Source organism: Anomaloglossus baeobatrachus, chromosome 4, assembly GCF_048569485.1.
Source record: "Anomaloglossus baeobatrachus isolate aAnoBae1 chromosome 4, aAnoBae1.hap1, whole genome shotgun sequence".
Classification (NCBI taxonomy): domain Eukaryota; kingdom Metazoa; phylum Chordata; class Amphibia; order Anura; family Aromobatidae; genus Anomaloglossus; species Anomaloglossus baeobatrachus.
This window is the reverse complement of record NC_134356.1, coordinates 244220573-244242862: the sequence shown is the minus strand read 5'-3', so window position 1 is coordinate 244242862 and position 22290 is coordinate 244220573. Positions and strand designations below refer to the sequence as shown.

General features: G+C 43.0%; 1 protein-coding gene across 10 annotated transcripts in view; it reads left to right on the top strand.

Annotated features, from left to right (window-relative positions):
• The window catches only part of PPFIA2 (PPFI scaffold protein A2), a 575559-nt gene that overhangs the window by 503312 nt on the left and 49957 nt on the right, over positions 1–22290 (top strand). The gene's annotated exons all lie outside the window — the stretch shown is intronic.

Genomic DNA, 22290 nt, shown 5'->3' with positions numbered 1-22290 from the left:
AAGAAATGTAATATTCTATGTGCACTCTTAGAATAAATTTGGCACAATTTGCAATAATTTTGCGCATTTAAATTCAGTAGTAAAAAATATGCATACAAATTTGCCAGCACTACATATACAGTGTCTTGCAAAAGTATTCGGCCCCCTTGAATTTTTCAAATTTTTCCCACATTTCAGATTTCAAACATAAAGATAAAAATTTTAATGTTATGGTGAAGAATCAACAACAAGTGGGACACAATTGTGAAGTTGAACGAAATTTATTGCTTATTTTAAACTTTTGTAAAAAAGAATAAACTGAAAATTGGGGCGCACAATATTATTCGGCCCCTTTACTTTCAGTGCAGCAAACTCACTCCAGAAGTTCATTGAGGATCTCTGAATGATACAATGTTGTCCTAAATGACTGATGATGATAAATATAAGCCACCCGTGTGTAATCAAGTCTCCGTATAAGTGCACCTGCTCTGTGATAGTATCAGTGTTCAGTTTAAAGCACAGACAGCATCATGAAGACCAAGGACCACAACAGGCAGGTTCATGATACTATTGTGGAGAAGTTTAAAGCCAGATTTGGTTACAAAAAGATTTCCACAACTTTCAACATTGCAAGAAGCACTGTGCAAGCGATCATATTGAAATGGAAGAAGTATCATACCACTGAAAATCTACCAAGACCCGGCCGTCCCTCAAAATTTTCATCTCAAAACAAGTAGAAGACTGATCAGAGATGCAGCCAAGAGGCCCATGATCACTCTGGATGAACTGCAGAGATCTACAGCTGAGGTGGGAGAGTCTGTCCATAGGACAACAATCAGCCGTACACTGCACAAATCTGGCCTTTATGGAAGAGTGGCAAGGAGAAAGCCATTTCTCAAAGAGATCCATAAAAAGTGTTGTTTAAAGTTTGTCATAAGTCAGGTGGGAAAATGGTATATAATAAAATAAAGGAAAACGGGTTTTAGCCGTGCTAAAAACCACTGAAGCAGGATTGATGAAGAAGTTTCTTTTTATTTCAGCATTCCAACGCGTTTCAGAGACAAGGACCGTCTCCTTCCTCAGGGAAAAAAGAAATCATACATATATCCACAGCCTAATGCTTTATAAGAGGATACAAACTGCCACATTGACAGCCATGACGTCATCCACCCACCCGGTTGTAGGGCAATGACTCATAGACACGTGGAGACGTACAAAAGAAGAAGGAAAAAAGAAAAAAAGAAGGGAAAAAAATGGTCACATTTTGATACATTAAAAACATCGCAAGAACGCGAACAAACATCATAAATTACAATAAAAATGTAAAAAAAATCCTTTTTGTGGTTCATTACCGGCATATATGAAAATATAGACATAGTTTGGGTATAAAGAGATAAAAAGAAATTGGAAAGATGCGAACTTATAAGAAGGTGCTAGTGTGCAAAGGGGTTAACCACCAAACCATTACTCCAAATCCGTCAAATGATCTTGATGGAGATGGGAATGGGATGTTATTTTGTGACTTAAAGAGTAGAGTTGAGCGCGGTTCGTGGTTCGTGGTTCTCCAGTTCGCGGCTCGAGTGATTTTGGGGCATGTTCTAGATCGAACTAGAACTCGAGCTTTTTGCAAAAGCTCGGTAGTTCTAGAAACGTTCGAGAACGGTTCTAGCAGCCAAAAAACAGCTAAATCATAGCTTGGTTTCTGCTGTAATAGTGTAAGTCACTCTGTGAATCAAACTATTATTCAAATTGTCTCTCCAGTAAAGGAGACAAACTCTAGCACAGCGCCACCTATTGGAAGTAGCGATCCTAAAAGTCACAAGTGGATTTTTGACAATCCTTTGCAATATGACTCAGGATATATAAGCCAGATCAGAATCCCAATTTGCAGACACGGTGTTTCGGGGTGCTTGCCCCTCGTCAGTGCAAAGTATGGGGGTGTCTGATCTGGCTCATGAGAAAGCTATGTGGGGACCACGGGGGAACACTATTCTCCTTAAGGAGACTTTGCAAGCCAGTCTGGCTGCCAGGTAAGGGGACTTATAGCTGCAATGCCCCTAAAATTCCACGGGGGAACACTATTCTCCTTAAGGAGACTTTGCAAGCCAGTCTGGCTGCCAGGTAAGGGGACTTATAGCTGCAATGCCCCTCTGGGAAATATTCAAATTGTCTCTCCAGTAAAGGAGACAAACTCTAGCACAGCGCCACCTATTGGAAGTAGCGATCCTAAAAGTCACAAGTGGATTTTTGACAATCCTTTGCAATATGACTCAGGATATATAAGCCAGATCAGAATCCCAATTTGCAGACACGGTGTTTCGGGGTGCTTGCCCCTCGTCAGTGCAAAGTATGGGGGTGTCTGATCTGGCTCATGAGAAAGCTATGTGGGGACCACGGGGGAACACTATTCTCCTTAAGGAGACTTTGCAAGCCAGTCTGGCTGCCAGGTAAGGGGACTTATAGCTGCAATGCCCCTAAAATTCCACGGGGGAACACTATTCTCCTTAAGGAGACTTTGCAAGCCAGTCTGGCTGCCAGGTAAGGGGACTTATAGCTGCAATGCCCCTCTGGGAAATATTCAAATTGTCTCTCCAGTAAAGGAGACAAACTCTAGCACAGCGCCACCTATTGGAAGTAGCGATCCTAAAAGTCACAAGTGGATTTTTGACAATCCTTTGCAATATGACTCAGGATATATAAGCCAGATCAGAATCCCAATTTGCAGACACGGTGTTTCGGGGTGCTTGCCCCTCGTCAGTGCAAAGTATGGGGGTGTCTGATCTGGCTCATGAGAAAGCTATGTGGGGACCACGGGGGAACACTATTCTCCTTAAGGAGACTTTGCAAGCCAGTCTGGCTGCCAGGTAAGGGGACTTATAGCTGCAATGCCCCTAACATTCCACGGGGGAACACTATTCTCCTTAAGGAGACTTTGCAAGCCAGTCTGGCTGCCAGGTAAGGGGACTTATAGCTGCAATGCCCCTCTGGGAAATATTCAAATTGTCTCTCCAGTAAAGGAGACAAACTCTAGCACAGCGCCACCTATTGGAAGTAGCGATCCTAAAAGTCACAAGTGGATTTTTGACAATCCTTTGCAATATGACTCAGGATATATAAGCCAGATCAGAATCCCAATTTGCAGACACGGTGTTTCGGGGTGCTTGCCCCTCGTCAGTGCAAAGTATGGGGGTGTCTGATCTGGCTCATGAGAAAGCTATGTGGGGACCACGGGGGAACACTATTCTCCTTAAGGAGACTTTGCAAGCCAGTCTGGCTGCCAGGTAAGGGGACTTATAGCTGCAATGCCCCTAAAATTCCACGGGGGAACACTATTCTCCTTAAGGAGACTTTGCAAGCCAGTCTGGCTGCCAGGTAAGGGGACTTATAGCTGCAATGCCCCTCTGGGAAATATTCAAATTGTCTCTCCAGTAAAGGAGACAAACTCTAGCACAGCGCCACCTATTGGAAGTAGCGATCCTAAAAGTCACAAGTGGATTTTTGACAATCCTTTGCAATATGACTCAAACTATTATCACATTTCAGTGTATAGTGTGCGTGAACAGCGCCTTCAGATCACTGCTGTTTCTATAATGGCGATCGCCATTTTTTTTTTTTTTTTTTCTTGTCTTCCTTCCCTAAGCGCGCGCGTCTTGTGGGGCGGGCCAGCATGTCAGCCAATCCCAGACACACACACAGCTAAGTGGACTTTGAGCCAGAGAAGCAACGGCATGTGTGATAGGATCTGCATGTCACATGTCCCTGCATTATAAAACCGGACATTTTCTTCACGGACGCCATTATCTGCCTTCTGCGTCTTTGGTGTCAGACATCACTGTCGCAGCTCCGTCTTCCTGAGTCCTATAGCCGATACAGCTGTATGCGCTGCATACACAGCGTTAGACAGCTTAGGGAGAGCACTTTATAGCAGTCCTTTTAAGGGCTCCAACCGGCAGGGTCAGAGAGCCATAGGTGACAGGTCCTGCAAACAGCAACAGCGTCTGTGTAGCCCAGGTCAGGGATTTCCTACCTGCATTTCACCATTAGGAGGGAATAGAAAGGCAGTCTTCCATTCCTCTACCCAGAGCACCACAATCCTGCCACTGTACCCTCTTGTCCTCTGCACACTCCAACTGATAACTAAGCCATTATACTAGCAAACACTCAGTGTACCTAGTGGCATCCTATACGTGGCTATTGGACTTTGCTATAGTCCCACTAGTGCAAAGACATTTGCAGAGCGCGTCTGCCTGCATTGCACACTACAACTCATTCTAACCAAGCCATTATACTAGCAAACACTCAGTGTACCTAGTGGCATCCTATACGTGGCTATTGGACTTTGCTATAGTCCCACTAGTGCAAAGACATTTGCAGAGCGCGTCTGCCTGCGTTGCACACTACAACTCATTCTAACCAAGCCATTATACTAGCAAACACTCAGTGTACCTAGTGGCATCCTATACGTGGCTATTGGACTTTGCTATAGTCCCACTAGTGCAAAGACATTTGCAGAGCGCGTCTGCCTGCGTTGCACACTACAACTCATTCTAACCAAGCCATTATACTAGCAAACACTCAGTGTACCTAGTGGCATCCTATACGTGGCTATTGGACTTTGCTATAGTCCCACTAGTGCAAAGACATTTGCAGAGCGCGTCTGCCTGCGTTGCACACTACAACTCATTCTAACCAAGCCATTATACTAGCAAACACTCAGTGTACCTAGTGGCATCCTATACGTGGCTATTGGACTTTGCTATAGTCCCACTAGTGCAAAGACATTTGCAGAGCGCGTCTGCCTGCGTTGCACACTACAACTCATTCTAACCAAGCCATTATACTAGCAAACACTCAGTGTACCTAGTGGCATCCTATACGTGGCTATTGGACTTTGCTATAGTCCCACTAGTGCAAAGACATTTGCAGAGCGCGTCTGCCTGCGTTGCACACTACAACTCATTCTAACCAAGCCATTATACTAGCAAACACTCAGTGTACCTAGTGGCATCCTATACGTGGCTATTGGACTTTGCTATAGTCCCACTAGTGCAAAGACATTTGCAGAGCGCGTCTGCCTGCGTTGCACACTACAACTCATTCTAACCAAGCCATTATACTAGCAAACACTCAGTGTACCTAGTGGCATCCTATACGTGGCTATTGGACTTTGCTATAGTCCCACTAGTGCAAAGACATTTGCAGAGCGCGTCTGCCTGCGTTGCACACTACAACTCATTCTAACCAAGCCATTATACTAGCAAACACTCAGTGTACCTAGTGGCATCCTATACGTGGCTATTGGACTTTGCTATAGTCCCACTAGTGCAAAGACATTTGCAGAGCGCGTCTGCCTGCGTTGCACACTACAACTCATTCTAACCAAGCCATTATACTAGCAAACACTCAGTGTACCTAGTGGCATCCTATACGTGGCTATTGGACTTTGCTATAGTCCCACTAGTGCAAAGACATTTGCAGAGCGCGTCTGCCTGCGTTGCACACTACAACTCATTCTAACCAAGCCATTATACTAGCAAACACTCAGTGTACCTAGTGGCATCCTATACGTGGCTATTGGACTTTGCTATAGTCCCACTAGTGCAAAGACATTTGCAGAGCGCGTCTGCCTGCGTTGCACACTACAACTCATTCTAACCAAGCCATTATACTAGCAAACACTCAGTGTACCTAGTGGCATCCTATACGTGGCTATTGGACTTTGCTATAGTCCCACTAGTGCAAAGACATTTGCAGAGCGCGTCTGCCTGCGTTGCACACTACAACTCATTCTAACCAAGCCATTATACTAGCAAACACTCAGTGTACCTAGTGGCATCCTATACGTGGCTATTGGACTTTGCTATAGTCCCACTAGTGCAAAGACATTTGCAGAGCGCGTCTGCCTGCGTTGCACACTACAACTCATTCTAACCAAGCCATTATACTAGCAAACACTCAGTGTACCTAGTGGCATCCTATACGTGGCTATTGGACTTTGCTATAGTCCCACTAGTGCAAAGACATTTGCAGAGCGCGTCTGCCTGCGTTGCACACTACAACTCATTCTAACCAAGCCATTATACTAGCAAACACTCAGTGTACCTAGTGGCATCCTATACGTGGCTATTGGACTTTGCTATAGTCCCACTAGTGCAAAGACATTTGCAGAGCGCGTCTGCCTGCGTTGCACACTACAACTCATTCTAACCAAGCCATTATACTAGCAAACACTCAGTGTACCTAGTGGCATCCTATACGTGGCTATTGGACTTTGCTATAGTCCCACTAGTGCAAAGACATTTGCAGAGCGCGTCTGCCTGCGTTGCACACTACAACTCATTCTAACCAAGCCATTATACTAGCAAACACTCAGTGTACCTAGTGGCATCCTATACGTGGCTATTGGACTTTGCTATAGTCCCACTAGTGCAAAGACATTTGCAGAGCGCGTCTGCCTGCGTTGCACACTACAACTCATTCTAACCAAGCCATTATACTAGCAAACACTCAGTGTACCTAGTGGCATCCTATACGTGGCTATTGGACTTTGCTATAGTCCCACTAGTGCAAAGACATTTGCAGAGCGCGTCTGCCTGCGTTGCACACTACAACTCATTCTAACCAAGCCATTATACTAGCAAACACTCAGTGTACCTAGTGGCATCCTATACGTGGCTATTGGACTTTGCTATAGTCCCACTAGTGCAAAGACATTTGCAGAGCGCGTCTGCCTGCGTTGCACACTACAACTCATTCTAACCAAGCCATTATACTAGCAAACACTCAGTGTACCTAGTGGCATCCTATACGTGGCTATTGGACTTTGCTATAGTCCCACTAGTGCAAAGACATTTGCAGCACGTCTGCCTGCGTTGCACACTCCAACTAATTATAACTAAGTTGCATTGTCAGGGATATTTATTCTTTATTATTCTGCTGTTAATAAAGCTAGACCACCACTGCAATCTTCACCACCTCTCAATTTTTACTACCACATTTTCAGTCCACAATCTTGTCGCAATCAACATGAGTGGCAAAATGACAGATGCTGGTGGAAAGGGGAAGAGGCGTGGTGGAAAAGGCAAAAAAGGTTTTGTCCGTGGGGAAGGTGGCAAAGCTCCATTATCATCTGCTGAAGATAGACCATCTACCAGCAAAAGTAAGATGTCTACTACTTACCGTGGACAATCCGATGTGCTCCCTTTTTTACGGACACGAACAACAGGAAGAAAGGTAGATGATGGGCAAAAAAGGAAAATGCTTGAATGGATCTCAAGTGGTCCAACAAGTGCCCTCTCAGCCACTTCAAGTACCGCATCCAAAAAACACCAGTCCTCTGAGTTGTCATCCCAATCACACTTGATTTCTCCCAGCTCTGAAGTCTCCATCAGCCCTGCACAGTATGGTGGAACTGAGATGGCTGAGTCTGCAGAGCTGTTCAGTCACACTATAGCCTGGGAATCAGAGGTCTGCTCCCAAGCTACAGTGAGTACAGAACAGGAAATGGTCTGCAGTGATGCCCAGAACCTTTGTGACTCAGATTCAGGCCGTGAGGACCAAGTTTCTGAGCATAATGTTGACCCTTTGTCACAAACTGTAACACCTGTGGTTATAGACAATGAGGAACATACTGATGAAGATGAGACGCAGATACCCGATTGGGATGACAACTTAAATATTCCGTCAGGGCAAGAAGAGGCTCGGTCTGAGGGGGAGGGGAGTGCAAACACAACAATTGATGATGACGTTCTAGATCCCACCTACTGTCAACCCCCAGTCAGGCACTCGAGGAGGTCAACAGAGGCGGTGGAGGAGGATGCAACCGACGACGAAGTTACCTTGCGCCTTCCTGGACAGAGTCGGAGCACTGGTAGCACGTCTACAACTGCATCCTCAGCCACCACTCTGCCTATGAGCATTATTCGGGGTGGATCAACAGGTCGCATGGCCTCTAAGCCTTGCCTAGCCTGGTCCTTTTTTCACATCGAAAAAGATCGCCCAACTCATGTGATATGTAACATTTGTCATGATTCTCTTAGTAGAGGTCAAAAGCTCAGCAGTTTGACAACTTCTTCCATGAATCGTCACATGAATAAATATCATAAGTCCCGGTGGGAAGCTCACCGTGCTGCAATGCGGCCTAGCGGAGCGAACCATCCACCGCCCGCCCCTTCCACTGCATCCGCGCGCTCTTCATCTTCTAGGACTGTGGGGACAGCTGCCACACCTGTTTTTCCACGCAAAACTTCCACCACTGTAACCGCAACAGGCAGTTTGCTTGTAAGGTCGTCAGTTGGTTTGGAAGGGGAAACAAGTGAGTGTGTACAGCTCTCTCAGACATCGATAGCACCAACGTTGGATGAAGGCAACATCATGTCTCCGCCTGCACTTTCCTCACAAACCTGCATTTTTCCAGGGACACCCTACTCAACACCGTCTACACACAGCAGCCAGATCTCTGTCCCTCAGATGTGGTCAAATAAAAGGCCACTTCCTCCGACCCATGACAAAGCTAAGAGGTTGACTCTATCCCTCTGTAAGCTGTTGGCTACCGAAATGCTGCCTTTCCGCCTAGTGGACACACAGGATTTTAGAGACCTTATGTCTGTCGCTGTGCCCCAGTACCAGATGCCTAGTCGCCACTACTTCTCTAAGAAAGGTGTGCCCGCGCTACACCAGCATGTCGCACACAACATCACCGCTTCCTTGAGAAACTCTGTGTGTGAACGGGTGCATTTCACCACCGATACTTGGACCAGTAAGCATGGACAGGGACGTTACATGTCGCTGACTGGGCACTGGGTAACTATGGTGATAGATGGTGAAGGGTCTGCTGCACAAGTCTTGCCGTCCCCACGACTTGTGTGTCAATCCTCTGTCTGTCCAAGTTCCGCCACTGCTTCTGCATCCTCCACCTCATCTGGGTCCTCCACCTCCGCCCCAAGCCTGCCTGGTCAGGCCACCAGCGTTCTCACTGCGCAGAAGGAATCACGCACCCCTCATTACTATGCTGGCAGCAGAGCGCAACGGCATCAGGCGGTCTTTAGCTTGACATGTCTTGGTAATAAGAGTCACACAGCTGAGGAGTTGTGGTCAGCTTTGCGGTCCGAGTTTAATAAATGGTTGTCTCCACTCAAACTGCAGCCTGGTAAGGCCGTGTGCGACAATGCTGCAAACCTGGGTGCGGCACTTCGCCTGGGCAAGGTGACACACGTACCTTGTATGGCTCACGTGTTGAACCTTGTCGTGCAGCAATTTTTAACACACTATCCCGGCCTAGATGGCCTTCTGAACAGGGCACGAAAACTGTCAGCTCACTTCCGCCGTTCAAGCGCCGCAGCAGAGCGACTTGCATCGCTCCAGAAGTCTTTCGGCCTGCCGGTTCATCGCCTGAAATGCGATGTGGCGACACGCTGGAATTCAACTCTCCACATGTTACAGCGACTGTGGCAGCACCGCAGAGCCCTGGTGCAATACGTCATGACGTATAGCCTGGGCCAACGAGATGCAGAGGTGGGGCAGATCACCCTGATGGAGTGGTCTCAGATCAAGGACCTATGCACCCTTCTGCACAGTTTCGACATGGCGACGAATATGTTTAGCGCTGACAATGCCATTATCAGCATGACGATTCCAGTCATTTACATGCTGGAGCACACGCTAAACACTATTCGGAGTCAGGGGGTGGGACAACATGAAGGGGAGGAACTACAGGAGGATTCATATGCGCAAGGGACAACAACATCACCAAGGTCCAGACGTTCATCATCACCAACGCAGCAGGCATGGGACCATGGGGGACAGGGATCGACAAGGGCGCATAGTAGCAGGCGAAATGTTGAGCAAGGTGCAGGAGAACATGAAGAAATGGAGGACGAACTGTCCATGGACATGGAAGACTCAGCGGATGAGGGAGACCTTGGTCAAATTTCAGTTGAAAGAGGTTGGGGTCAGATGTCAGAGGAAGAAAGAACGGGTAGCACCTCTATGCCACAAACACAGCATGGACTTGGTCCGCATGGCTGCGCAAGACACATGAGTGCCTTTTTGTTGCACTACCTCCAACATGACAGTCGTATTGTCAAAATTAGAAGTGATGATGACTACTGGATTGCCACACTATTAGATCCCCGGTACAAGTCCAAATTTTGTGACATAATTCCAGCCATAGAAAGGGACGCACGTATGCAGGAGTATCAGCAGAAGCTGTTACTAGATCTTAGCTCGGCTTTTCCACCAAACAACCGTGCAGGTGCAGGGAGTGAATCTCCCAGTTGTAACTTGACAAACATGGGACGGTCTCGTCATCTTCAACAGTCTACCCGTACCAGTAGGACCTTTTCTGGTGCCGGTAACAGCAATTTTATGGAATCTTTTCATAATTTTTTTAGACCCTCTTTTGCAAGGCCACCAGAGACAACAAGTCTGACACATAGTCAACGGCTGGAGAGGATGATACAGGAGTATCTCCAAATGAACATCGATGCCATGACTGTGCAACTGGAGCCTTGCTCCTTTTGGGCTTCAAACCTACAAAAATGGCCAGAGCTCGCAACTTACGCCTTGGAGATTTTGTCGTGTCCAGCTGCCAGCGTTGTCTCTGAACGTGTATTCAGTGCTGCTGGGTGTGTGCTGACAGATAAGCGCACGCGTCTGTCCAGTGACAATGTGGACAGACTGACGTTCATCAAAATGAACAAGTCATGGATCCAGAAGGAATTTACTACCCCTGTGTCATCCTGGGGAGAGTAAATGCTTGTGGATTTGGAATGTGCTTGATGCAAATCAAAACATTCTGTTTGCAACTAGGGCCCAAGTGCTGCCACTGATGGGGTGGGTGTCTGTGTGGCCCAATTTTTGGAAAAAAGGGAGACTCCGCTTGGAGTAACCCTTGCTTGCTGTGTTTTTAAAAGAAGCCAAGATGAACAGAGCTGGGATCAGGAAAGACTTTGCTACCTACCCCGGTGTCATCCTGTGGACGGCTAAGAATAGCGTATTTTTGAATGTGCTTGATGCAAATCAAAACATCCTGTTTGCAACTAGGGCCCAAGTGCTGCCACTGATGGGGTGGGTGTCTGTGTGGCCCAATTTTTGGAAAAAAGGGAGACTCCGCTTGGAGTAACCCTTGCTTACATTGTTTTTAAAAGAAGCCAAGATGAACAAGTCATGGGTCAGCAAAGACTTTGCTACCTACCCCGGTGTCATCCTGGGGACGGCTAAGAATAGCGTATTTTTGAATGTGCTTGATGCAAATCAAAACATCCTGTTTGCAACTAGGGCCCAAGTGCTGCCACTGATGGGGTGGGTGTCTGTGTGGCCCAATTTTTGGAAAAAAGGGAGACTCCGCTTGGAGTAACCCTTGCTTACATTGTTTTTAAAAGAAGCCAAGATGAACAAGTCATGGGTCAGCAAAGACTTTGCTACCTACCCCAGTGTCATCCTGGGGACGGCTAAGAATAGCGTATTTTTGAATGTGCTTGATGCAAATCAAAACATCCTGTTTGCAACTAGGGCCCAAGTGCTGCCACTGATGGGGTGGGTGTCTGTGTGGCCCAATTTTTGGAAAAAAGGGAGACTCCGCTTGGAGTAACCCTTGCTTGCTGTGTTTTTAAAAGAAGCCAAGATGAACAGAGCTGGGATCAGGAAAGACTTTGCTACCTACCCCGGTGTCATCCTGTGGACGGCTAAGAATAGCGTATTTTTGAATGTGCTTGATGCAAATCAAAACATCCTGTTTGCAACTAGGGCCCAAGTGCTGCCACTGATGGGGTGGGTGTCTGTGTGGCCCAATTTTTGGAAAAAAGGGAGACTCCGCTTGGAGTAACCCTTGCTTGCTGTGTTTTTAAAAGAAGCCAAGATGAACAGAGCTGGGATCAGGAAAGACTTTGCTACCTACCCCGGTGTCATCCTGTGGACGGCTAAGAATAGCGTATTTTTGAATGTGCTTGATGCAAATCAAAACATCCTGTTTGCAACTAGGGCCCAAGTGCTGCCACTGATGGGGTGGGTGTCTGTGTGGCCCAATTTTTGGAAAAAAGGGAGACTCCGCTTGGAGTAACCCTTGCTTGCTGTGTTTTTAAAAGAAGCCAAGATGAACAGAGCTGGGATCAGGAAAGACTTTGCTACCTACCCCGGTGTCATCCTGGGGACGGCTAAGAATAGCGTATTTTTGAATGTGCTTGATGCAAATCAAAACATCCTGTTTGCAACTAGGGCCCAAGTGCTGCCACTGATGGGGTGGGTGTCTGTGTGGCCCAATTTTTGGAAAAAAGGGAGACTCCGCTTGGAGTAACCCTTGCTTGCTGTGTTTTTAAAAGAAGCCAAGATGAACAGAGCTGGGATCAGGAAAGACTTTGCTACCTACCCCGGTGTCATCCTGGGGACGGTTAAGAATAGCGTATTTTTGAATGTGCTTGATGCAAATCTAGCTGTGAAGTGTACAACTGGGGCCCAAGTGCTGCCACTGAAGGGGTGGGTGTGTGTGGGGCCCAATTTTTGGAAAAAAGGGAGACTCCGCTTGGAGTAACCCTTGCTTGCTGTGTTTTTAAAAGAAGCCAAGATGAACAGAGCTGGGATCAGGAAAGACTTTGCTACCTACCCCGGTGTCATCCTGGGGACGGATAAGAATGGCGTATTTTTGAATGTGCTTGATGCAAATCTAGCTGTGAAGTGTACAACTGGGGCACAACTGCTGCCACTGAAGGGGTGGGTGTGTGGGGCCCAATTTTTGGAAAAAAGGGAGACTCCGCTTGGAGTCACCTTGCGGTGTTTTACATGACTTTAGAAGGGCGTGCCATGCCTATATCTGTGTGTCCTCCTCTTTTTCCTTGTCCAGCTGTTTTGTTTTCGCATGAGTACATGTCCTTGTCACTTTCCCATGTGTTTGTGTTGTGTTGTGAGTTGTTTGTCACCTTTTGGACACCTTTGAGGGTGTTTTCTAGGTGTTTTACTGTGTTTGTGATTGCCTGCCATTGTTTCCTATGGGCTCGAGTTCGGTTCGTCGAACGTTCGACGAGCCGAACTCGAGCCAGACCCCCCGTTCGGCGAACCGCCTCGAGCCGAACCGGGACCGGTTCGCTCATCTCTATTAAAGAGATCAATATTTACGAGCAAAAATTCTTCATAATGCTCCATGAAACAATTTAATATCTATAGAGATCTGTGTGGGCACATCAACGTGATTAGTGCTGGTGCAGACACATTATGACCGATTTTAAATAGTGAACTTGTCTGATTGTAAAAATAGGATTTTAGAAGTGCAGAACAAGGTGAACAATTATCTGAACCGTGAAGGGCTGGTGTAGAGGAATCTAAAGTAAGATGAAAAGAGATCGCATGCGTGAAGGAAAGGAGCGAGTATCAGGGTTGTCGGGGTGAAACGGGTTCAGACCGTGGGAAAATGAAAGAATGCGCAAGGCGCACAGAGCAAGTATAACCAAGCGGAGGTAACAAAGGGTCAGACCGTGGGAGAAAAACTGTGTGTGCAGTAATATAGAGTGGTGGGTAAATGCACATGTGGAAGTACGTTGTGCAGAATTGAGGAATGGACGGGACTAATGATTATACTAATAAAAAATGTGTTGGAATGGTTATTTAATATCTAAAGGAGGGGGGAAGGGGAAAAAAATATTTTTAATACCACTCCAATAGGGGGTATTTTACAAAGATATACTCGATATGAAAGCTTAGATAGTAATAAAAATAATTTTTTGGAAAGGAATTATCAATTATTATTAAAATTAGAACAACTCTCCAAATCTCTGGAGTATAGAAACACGCTGGATAAGTCTAGAAATACTAAAATCATATTAAAAGATAGGGAATGCATGCCAATAATACATACATATAAAGAAAGGGGGGGAGGTTTTTTTCGAAAAACTCCCAAAACATTATTTCAAAAGTGGGTGATCAAGTAAAAATGCCTTGAGGTAGCACATGTGGCAAGGGTTACATAGACTCATGATAAATTATCATAAAATACTGTGATTATAATACTTAAAACTACAAACAACCGACCTTTAAGGATTCCTAGAGGTGAAGCGCAGATATAAAAATTAAAAAAGGATAAAAATGAGCATAAAAACATAAATAAAACAATAATTTAGCATAGAAGCGAATTAGTAAAATAAATCAGAGACTTCATTTAAGCCGAAGGGTTTTAGGGTATTCAGTTTATATATCCAGAAAGTCTCTTTCCTGCTAAGGGTTTCAGCCCTATTGTGCACAATAGGGTCAATTTGTTCAATTGGTGTAATCCTAAAGTCTGAGTTTTTGTCATGCTGTAGAACACAGTGTTTGGAGAGTCCATGTAGAAGGAAGCCCGTTTTTATATTATAGCGATGCAAATTCAGTCTATTATGTAGCGCCTGGCTTGTTCTGCCTACATACTGTTTGCCACATATGCAATCGACAAGGTATATGACAAAATTTGATTGACATGTCAAGCGATTTTTTATCTTAAAAGATTCGTTCCCATTGGATGAACAGAATGTAGTTCTGCCATGATGAATAATCTTACAACATAAACAATTCCTGGAACCGCATCTGAAGACACCCACTGGGGCTGGAAAAAGGTTTGGGGTGGACTTTGTCCTCAGTTTACTTGGGGCTAGAATATTTTTAATAGTAGGGGCCCGCCTGAACGTGACACCCGGGGTAGGGGGAAGAATAGGACTAAGAATAGGGTCATTCTGTAGGATATCCCAGTGTTTGGACAGGATATTTTTGATCGACATGTTGCCATTGCTAAAGGTGGTAATAAGATTAAGGCTGAAATCTTGCTTCGCCCTTTTTTTTATACATTAATTTTTATTTTTATTTACAATAGTATTATTATCGTTGATATGCATATCAGGGCCTTTTTCCTTTTCTTGTTCAGAGGGAAGAGTGCTCATTCGTGTTTTGATAAGGTCTATTTGCTTTAATTTGGAGGACTCCTGATAGGCCCTCCGAATAAGGGGCTTAGGATATCCTTTCTCCTCAAACCGTTGCTTCAATACTTCCACCTGCTCATTAAAATCAGTATCCTGGGTGCAATTTCTCCTAATCCTTTTATATTGATTTAGTGGAATATTCTGCAACCATTTGTTATAGTGTTCACTATTAAAGTGAATGTAGCCATTAGCATCCACCTTTTTAAAGAAGGTTTTAGTCAGAATCTTATGGTCCTGATGAAAAATGACTAAATCTAAAAAATGTATGCTATCAGAACATACTGATGATGTAAATTTCAGACCCCAATTGTTACTATTCAAATCATCAAGGAGGATTCTGATGTCAGAGCGGTTGCTGTCCCAAATTATGAACAGGTCGTCTATAAACCTTTTATAGAGGACTAGACCCTCTTTATGTCGGCCATTCTCTATATAGATCATTTCAAAAATCCCCATGAAAAGGTTAGCATAGGCACATGCAGCTTTTGACCCCATTGCCGTTCCGAGGCGCTGATGATATAGTATATTGTTAAAGGAAAAATAATTATTGCGGAGAATGAAGTTCATACCTTCTAAAATAAAGTTCCTCTGGGTTGGTGGAATTTTGCTATCATTCTCTAGAAATAGGGAAATACAGAACAGGCCTAAATGATGCTGTATGTTGGAATATAAAGAGGCCACGTCAATGGTCACGAATATGTAAGATTCTTTCCAATCAATACCACTGATATTCTCAATAAGATGGGCAGAGTCTCTAATGTGGCTATTTAGTTTTAACACATATGGCTGCAGGAGTAGATCTATATAGTTGGCAAGGTTGGAGGTTAAAGAGTCAATCCCCGCAATTATAGGTCTACCAGGGGGGTTCAAAATATCTTTATGAATCTTGGGTAGGTGATAAAAAAATGCCATTGCTGGATTTTTAACTTGCAGGAATCTTTTTTCCGTGGGATTCAGAATATTACTTTCGATTGCTTTCTGGATGAGAATATTATAAGCAGCAATAGCCTGATCATATTCCACTTTTTTGCAGTTCCATAATAAATCGGATCAGACAGAATCCTATGGGCCTCTTTAAGATAGTCAGTTCGATTTTGTATAACAATTCCGCCCCCTTTGTCGGCTGCTCTGATGACTATGCTGTCATTATTTTTCAGGGATATCAGGGCTTCCCTTTCACGGTAAGATAAATTGTTTGGATTTTTTCCTCTGGCTAACAGGGGTAGTAGACAAATTTTCACCCACTACTACCCCTGTTGAGAATTTGTCTACTACCCCTGTTGAGGATACTCCTTTTTGCCATGCCGCAGTGAAACCAAAATCTAGATTCTTCCCCATACAAAGCAAAGGACATTTTTTAAAGACATTCTGTGACTTAGTCTTGACAGACCTCAAAGAAGCCATTAGCCAGAGGAAAAATCCAAACACAATTTATCTTACCGTGAAAGGGAAGCCCTGATATCCCTGAAAAATAATGGCAGCATAGTCATCAGAGCAGCCGACAAAGGGGGCGGAATTGTTATACAAAATCGAACTGACTATCTTAAAGAGGCCCATAGGATTCTGTCTGATCCGATTTATTATGGAACTGCAAAAAAAGTGGAATATGATCAGGCTATTGCTGCTTATAATATTCTCATCCAGAAAACAATCGAAAGTAATATTCTGAATCCCACGGAAAAAAGATTCCTGCAAGTTAAAAATCCAGCAATGGCATTTTTTTATTACCTACCCAAGATTCATAAAGATATTTTGAACCCCCCTGGTAGACCTATAATTGCGGGGATTGACTCTTTAACCTCCAACCTTGCCAACTATATAGATCTACTCCTGCAGCCATATGTGTTAAAACTAAATAGCCACATTAGAGACTCTGCCCATCTTATAGAGAATATCAGTGGTATTGATTGGAAAGAATCTTACATATTCGTGACCATTGACGTGGCCTCTTTATATTCCAACATACAGCATCATTTAGGCCTGTTCTGTATTTCCCTATTTCTAGAGAATGATAGCAAAATTCCACCAACCCAGAGGAACTTTATTTTAGAAGGTATGAACTTCATTCTCCGCAATAATTATTTTTCCTTTAACAATATACTATATCATCAGCGCCTCGGAACGGCAATGGGGTCAAAAGCTGCATGTGCCTATGCTAACCTTTTCATGGGGATTTTTGAAATGATCTATATAGAGAATGGCCGACATAAAGAGGGTCTAGTCCTCTATAAAAGGTTTATAGACGACCTGTTCATAATTTGGGACAGCAACCGCTCTGACATCAGAATCCTCCTTGATGATTTGAATAGTAACAATTGGGGTCTGAAATTTACATCATCAGTATGTTCTGATAGCATACATTTTTTAGATTTAGTCATTTTTCATCAGGACCATAAGATTCTGACTAAAACCTTCTTTAAAAAGGTGGATGCTAATGGCTACATTCACTTTAATAGTAAACACTATAACAAATGGTTGCAGAATATTCCACTAAATCAATATAAAAGGATTAGGAGAAATTGCACCCAGGATACTGATTTTAATGAGCAGGTGGAAGTATTGAAGCAACGGTTTGAGGAGAAAGGATATCCTAAGCCCCTTATTCGGAGGGCCTATCAGGAGTCCTCCAAATTAAAGCAAATAGACCTTATCAAAACACGAATGAGCACTCTTCCCTCTGAACAAGAAAAGGAAAAAGGCCCTGATATGCATATCAACGATAATAATACTATTGTAAATAAAAATAAAAATTAATGTATAAAAAAAAGGGCGAAGCAAGATTTCAGCCTTAATCTTATTACCACCTTTAGCAGTGACAACATGTCGATCAAAAATATCCTGTCCAAACACTGGGATATCCTACAGAATGACCCTATTCTTAGTCCTATTCTTCCCCCTACCCCGGGTGTCACGTTCAGGCGGGCCCCTACTATTAAAAATATTCTAGCCCCAAGTAAACTGAGGACAAAGCCCACCCCAAACCTTTTTCCAGCCCCAGTGGGTGTCTTCAGATGCGGTTCCAGGAATTTTTTATGTTGTAAGATTATTCATCATGGCAGAACTACATTCTGTTCATCCAATGGGAACGAATCTTTTAAGATAAAAAATCGCTTGACATGTCAATCAAATTTTGTCATATACCTTGTCGATTGCATATGTGGCAAACAGTATGTAGGCAGAACAAGCCAGGCGCTACATAATAGACTGAATTCGCATCGCTATAATATAAAAACGGGCTTCCTTCTACATGGACTCTCCAAACACTGTGTTCTACAGCATGACAAAAACTCAGACTTTAGGATTACACCAATTGAACAAATTGACCCTATTGTGCACAATAGGGCTGAAACCCTTAGCAGGAAAGAGACTTTCTGGATATATAAACTGAATACCCTAAAACCCTTCGGCTTAAATGAAGTCTCTGATTTATTTTACTAATTCGCTTCTATGCTAAATTATTGTTTTATTTATGTTTTTATGCTCATTTTTATCCTTTTTTAATTTTTATATCTGCGCTTCAACTCTAGGAATCCTTAAAGGTCGGTTGTTTGTAGTTTTAAGTATTATAATCACAGTATTTTATGATAATTTATCATGAGTCTATGTAACCCTTGCCACATGTGCTACCTCAAGGCATTTTTACTTGATCACCCACTTTTGAAATAATGCTTTGGGAGTTTTTCGAAAAAAAACTCCCCCCCCTTTTTATGTATGTATTATTGGCATGCATTCCCTATCTTTTAATATGATTTTAGTATTTCTAGACTTATCCAGCGTGTTTCTATACTCCAGAGATTTGGAGAGTTGTTCTAATTTTAATAATAATTGATAATTCCTTTCCAAAAAATTATTTTTATTACTATCTAAGCTTTCATATCGAGTATATCTTTGTAAAATACCCCCTATTGGAGTGGCATTAAAAATATTTTTTTCCCCTTCCCCCCTCCTTTAGATATTAAATAACCATTCCAACACATTTTTTATTAGTATAATCATTAGTCCCGTCCATTCCTCAATTCTGCACAACGTACTTCCACATGTGCATTTACCCACCACTCTATATTACTGCACACACAGTTTTTCTCCCACGGTCTGACCCTTTGTTACCTCCGCTTGGTTATACTTGCTCTGTGCGCCTTGCGCATTCTTTCATTTTCCCACGGTCTGAACCCGTTTCACCCCGACAACCCTGATACTCGCTCCTTTCCTTCACGCATGCGATCTCTTTTCATCTTACTTTAGATTCCTCTACACCAGCCCTTCACGGTTCAGATAATTGTTCACCTTGTTCTGCACTTCTAAAATCCTATTTTTACAATCAGACAAGTTCACTATTTAAAATCGGTCATAATGTGTCTGCACCAGCACTAATCACGTTGATGTGCCCACACAGATCTCTATAGATATTAAATTGTTTCATGGAGCATTATGAAGAATTTTTGCTCGTAAATATTGATCTCTTTAAGTCACAAAATAACATCCCATTCCCATCTCCATCAAGATCATTTGACGGATTTGGAGTAATGGTTTGGTGGTTAACCCCTTTGCACACTAGCACCTTCTTAAAAGTTCGCATCTTTCCAATTTCTTTTTATCTCTTTATACCCAAACTATGTCTATATTTTCATATATGCCGGTAATGAACCACAAAAAGGATTTTTTTTACATTTTTATTGTAATTTATGATGTTTGTTCGCGTTCTTGCGATGTTTTTAATGTATCAAAATGTGACCATTTTTTTCCCTTCTTTTTTTCTTTTTTCCTTCTTCTTTTGTACGTCTCCACGTGTCTGAGTCATCGCCCTACAACCGGGTGGGTGGATGACGTCATGGCTATCAATGTGGCAGTTTGTATCCTCTTATAAAGCATTAGGCTGTGGATATATGTATGATTTCTTTTTTCCCTGAGGAAGGAGACAGTCCTTGTCTCTGAAACGCGTTGGAATGCTGAAATAAAAAGAAACTTCTTCATCAATCCTGCATCAGTGGTTTTTAGCGTTATTATATACCATTTTTCCACTATTTACGGGGCCGCTGCTTAAACCACGCTGACACTCACATGCGATTCAAGGAGTTGTGACTGGCACAACCCTATCAGGTGAGTGTACCTATTCCCTTCTTATCATTTCACGTTATATCGGGTAAGACCCTATTGCGCCTTTTGTCTCCCCACCTTTAGCACCTATAAGTCAGCTGGGAGACACACCAAACATGTGGAAGAAGGTGCTCTGGTCAGATAAAACCAAAATCTATTTGGGCACAATGCCAAACGATATGTTTGGCGTAAAAGCAATACAACTCGTCACCCTGAACACACCATCCTGACTGTCAAACATGGTGCTGGCAGCATCATGGTTTGGGCCTGCTTTTCTTCAGCAGGGACAGGGAAGATGGTTAAAATTGATGAAAAGTTGGATGGAGCCAAATACAGGACCATTCTTGAAGAAAACCTGTTGGAGTCTGCAAAAGACCTGAGACTGGGATGGAGATTTGTCTTTCAACAAGACAATGATCCAAAACATAAAACAAAATCTACAATGGAATGGCTCACAAATAAACGTATCCAGGTGTTAGAATGGCTAAGTCACCGTCTAGACCTGAATCCAATCGAGAATCTGTGGAAAGAGCTGAAAACTGCTGTTCACAAACGTCTCCATCCAACCTCACTCAGCTCCAGCTGTTTGCAAAGGAAGAATGGGCAAGAATTTCAGTCTCTTGATGTGCAAAACTAATAGACACATACCCCAAGCGACTTGCAACTGTAATCACAGCAAAAGGTGGCGCTACAAAGTATTAACATAAAAGGGCCGAATAATATTGCACGCCCCAATTTTCATTTTTTTATATTTTATAAAAGTTTAAAATAAGCAGTAAATTTCGTTCACCTTCACGATTGTGTCCCACTTATTGTTTATTCTGCACCATAACATTAAAAACTTTATCTTTATGTATGAAGCCTGAAATGTGGAAAAAGGTTGAAAAATTCCAAGGGGCCGAATAATTTCGCAAGGCATTGTAGGTGCAAGTATATGGTGGCTGTAATATAATTTTACAATATATGTACAAGCTCTATGCATCAACACTCTGCAAATATTATATACATGAATTCCACTACTCCTACATAATTGTGTGGTACTTTGTATATACACGATCACAATATGTGAACCTTTTTTCTGCTAAGGGCCTTTTGAATATTTATACAATCATTTGTGAGCCGTAGAAAGTTATCAACTTGAAATTTATGGTGCTATATTTGCATATATATATATATATATATATATATATATATATATACATTTATATATATTTCAAACATTTAATAAACTCACCTTCAATATGATGGCTGAAGCTGCTTTTGTTTGTTGACGCATGTAGTATAAGGTGACATTGATGATGTCACTACTTGCAACTGCTGTTTCAAGTTTGCATTGGTATGGAGCCCAGGCAACTCTTTGTGATGATAAGTTTTGGAAAGAACTCGCTGCAGTAAGTTGTGCGTAAAACAGATTTAATAGCTCCTTACAGTGGGAAATTCATCACTGCTCAAATTACATTTACATACCTCAAGCATTGTGTAGTCTGAAATCTACATCACAGAGGAGACATCGAGAAAGCTGTATATATTACATAGGAGACACCAATAATACTGAATACATCCCATAGGTGACACAGAGACTGCTGTATATACATCACATAGGAGACACAAGACACAGAGACTACTGTATACATCATATAGGTGACACTGAGACTACTGTGTATGTGTGTGTGTGTGTGTGTGTGTGTGTGTGTGAGTGTGTGTGTATATATAATATATATATAGATATATACGTTCTCCCCGTGTTTGCTTGGGTTTCCTCCAGGATCTCCGGTTTCCTCCCACACTCCAAAAAAACATACTGATAGGGACTCTAGATTGTGAGCTCCAATGGGGACAGTATGACCAATGTATGTAAAGCGCTGTGGAATTAATAGCGCTATATAAATGAATAAATTATTATTATTATTATATACTGTGTGTGTGTATATATATATATATATATATATATATATATCACATAGGAGAAACTAAAGCTGTATTACATACACCACATAGAAGACATTGCGCCACGCAACTCGAAAGCTCTGAAAATCTGTACAGCTCCTGTCCACGAGTAGAGTGCTCAGACGTGGACCATTGTTGAGCACGTTGATTCGCTCATCTCTACTAAACTCAAAAATTGTGAGGTTGTTTGTACACATTTGATCAAGTTACGTGAGCCCATCAGCCCATTGTGGATTTCATGTATATAATTTTTGCAGAGTGCTGTTGCATAGTGGTTGTATGTTTTAAAGGGTTTGTCTGGTTTTCTGATAAAAGCCTGCAGTCACTTTGTGGGATT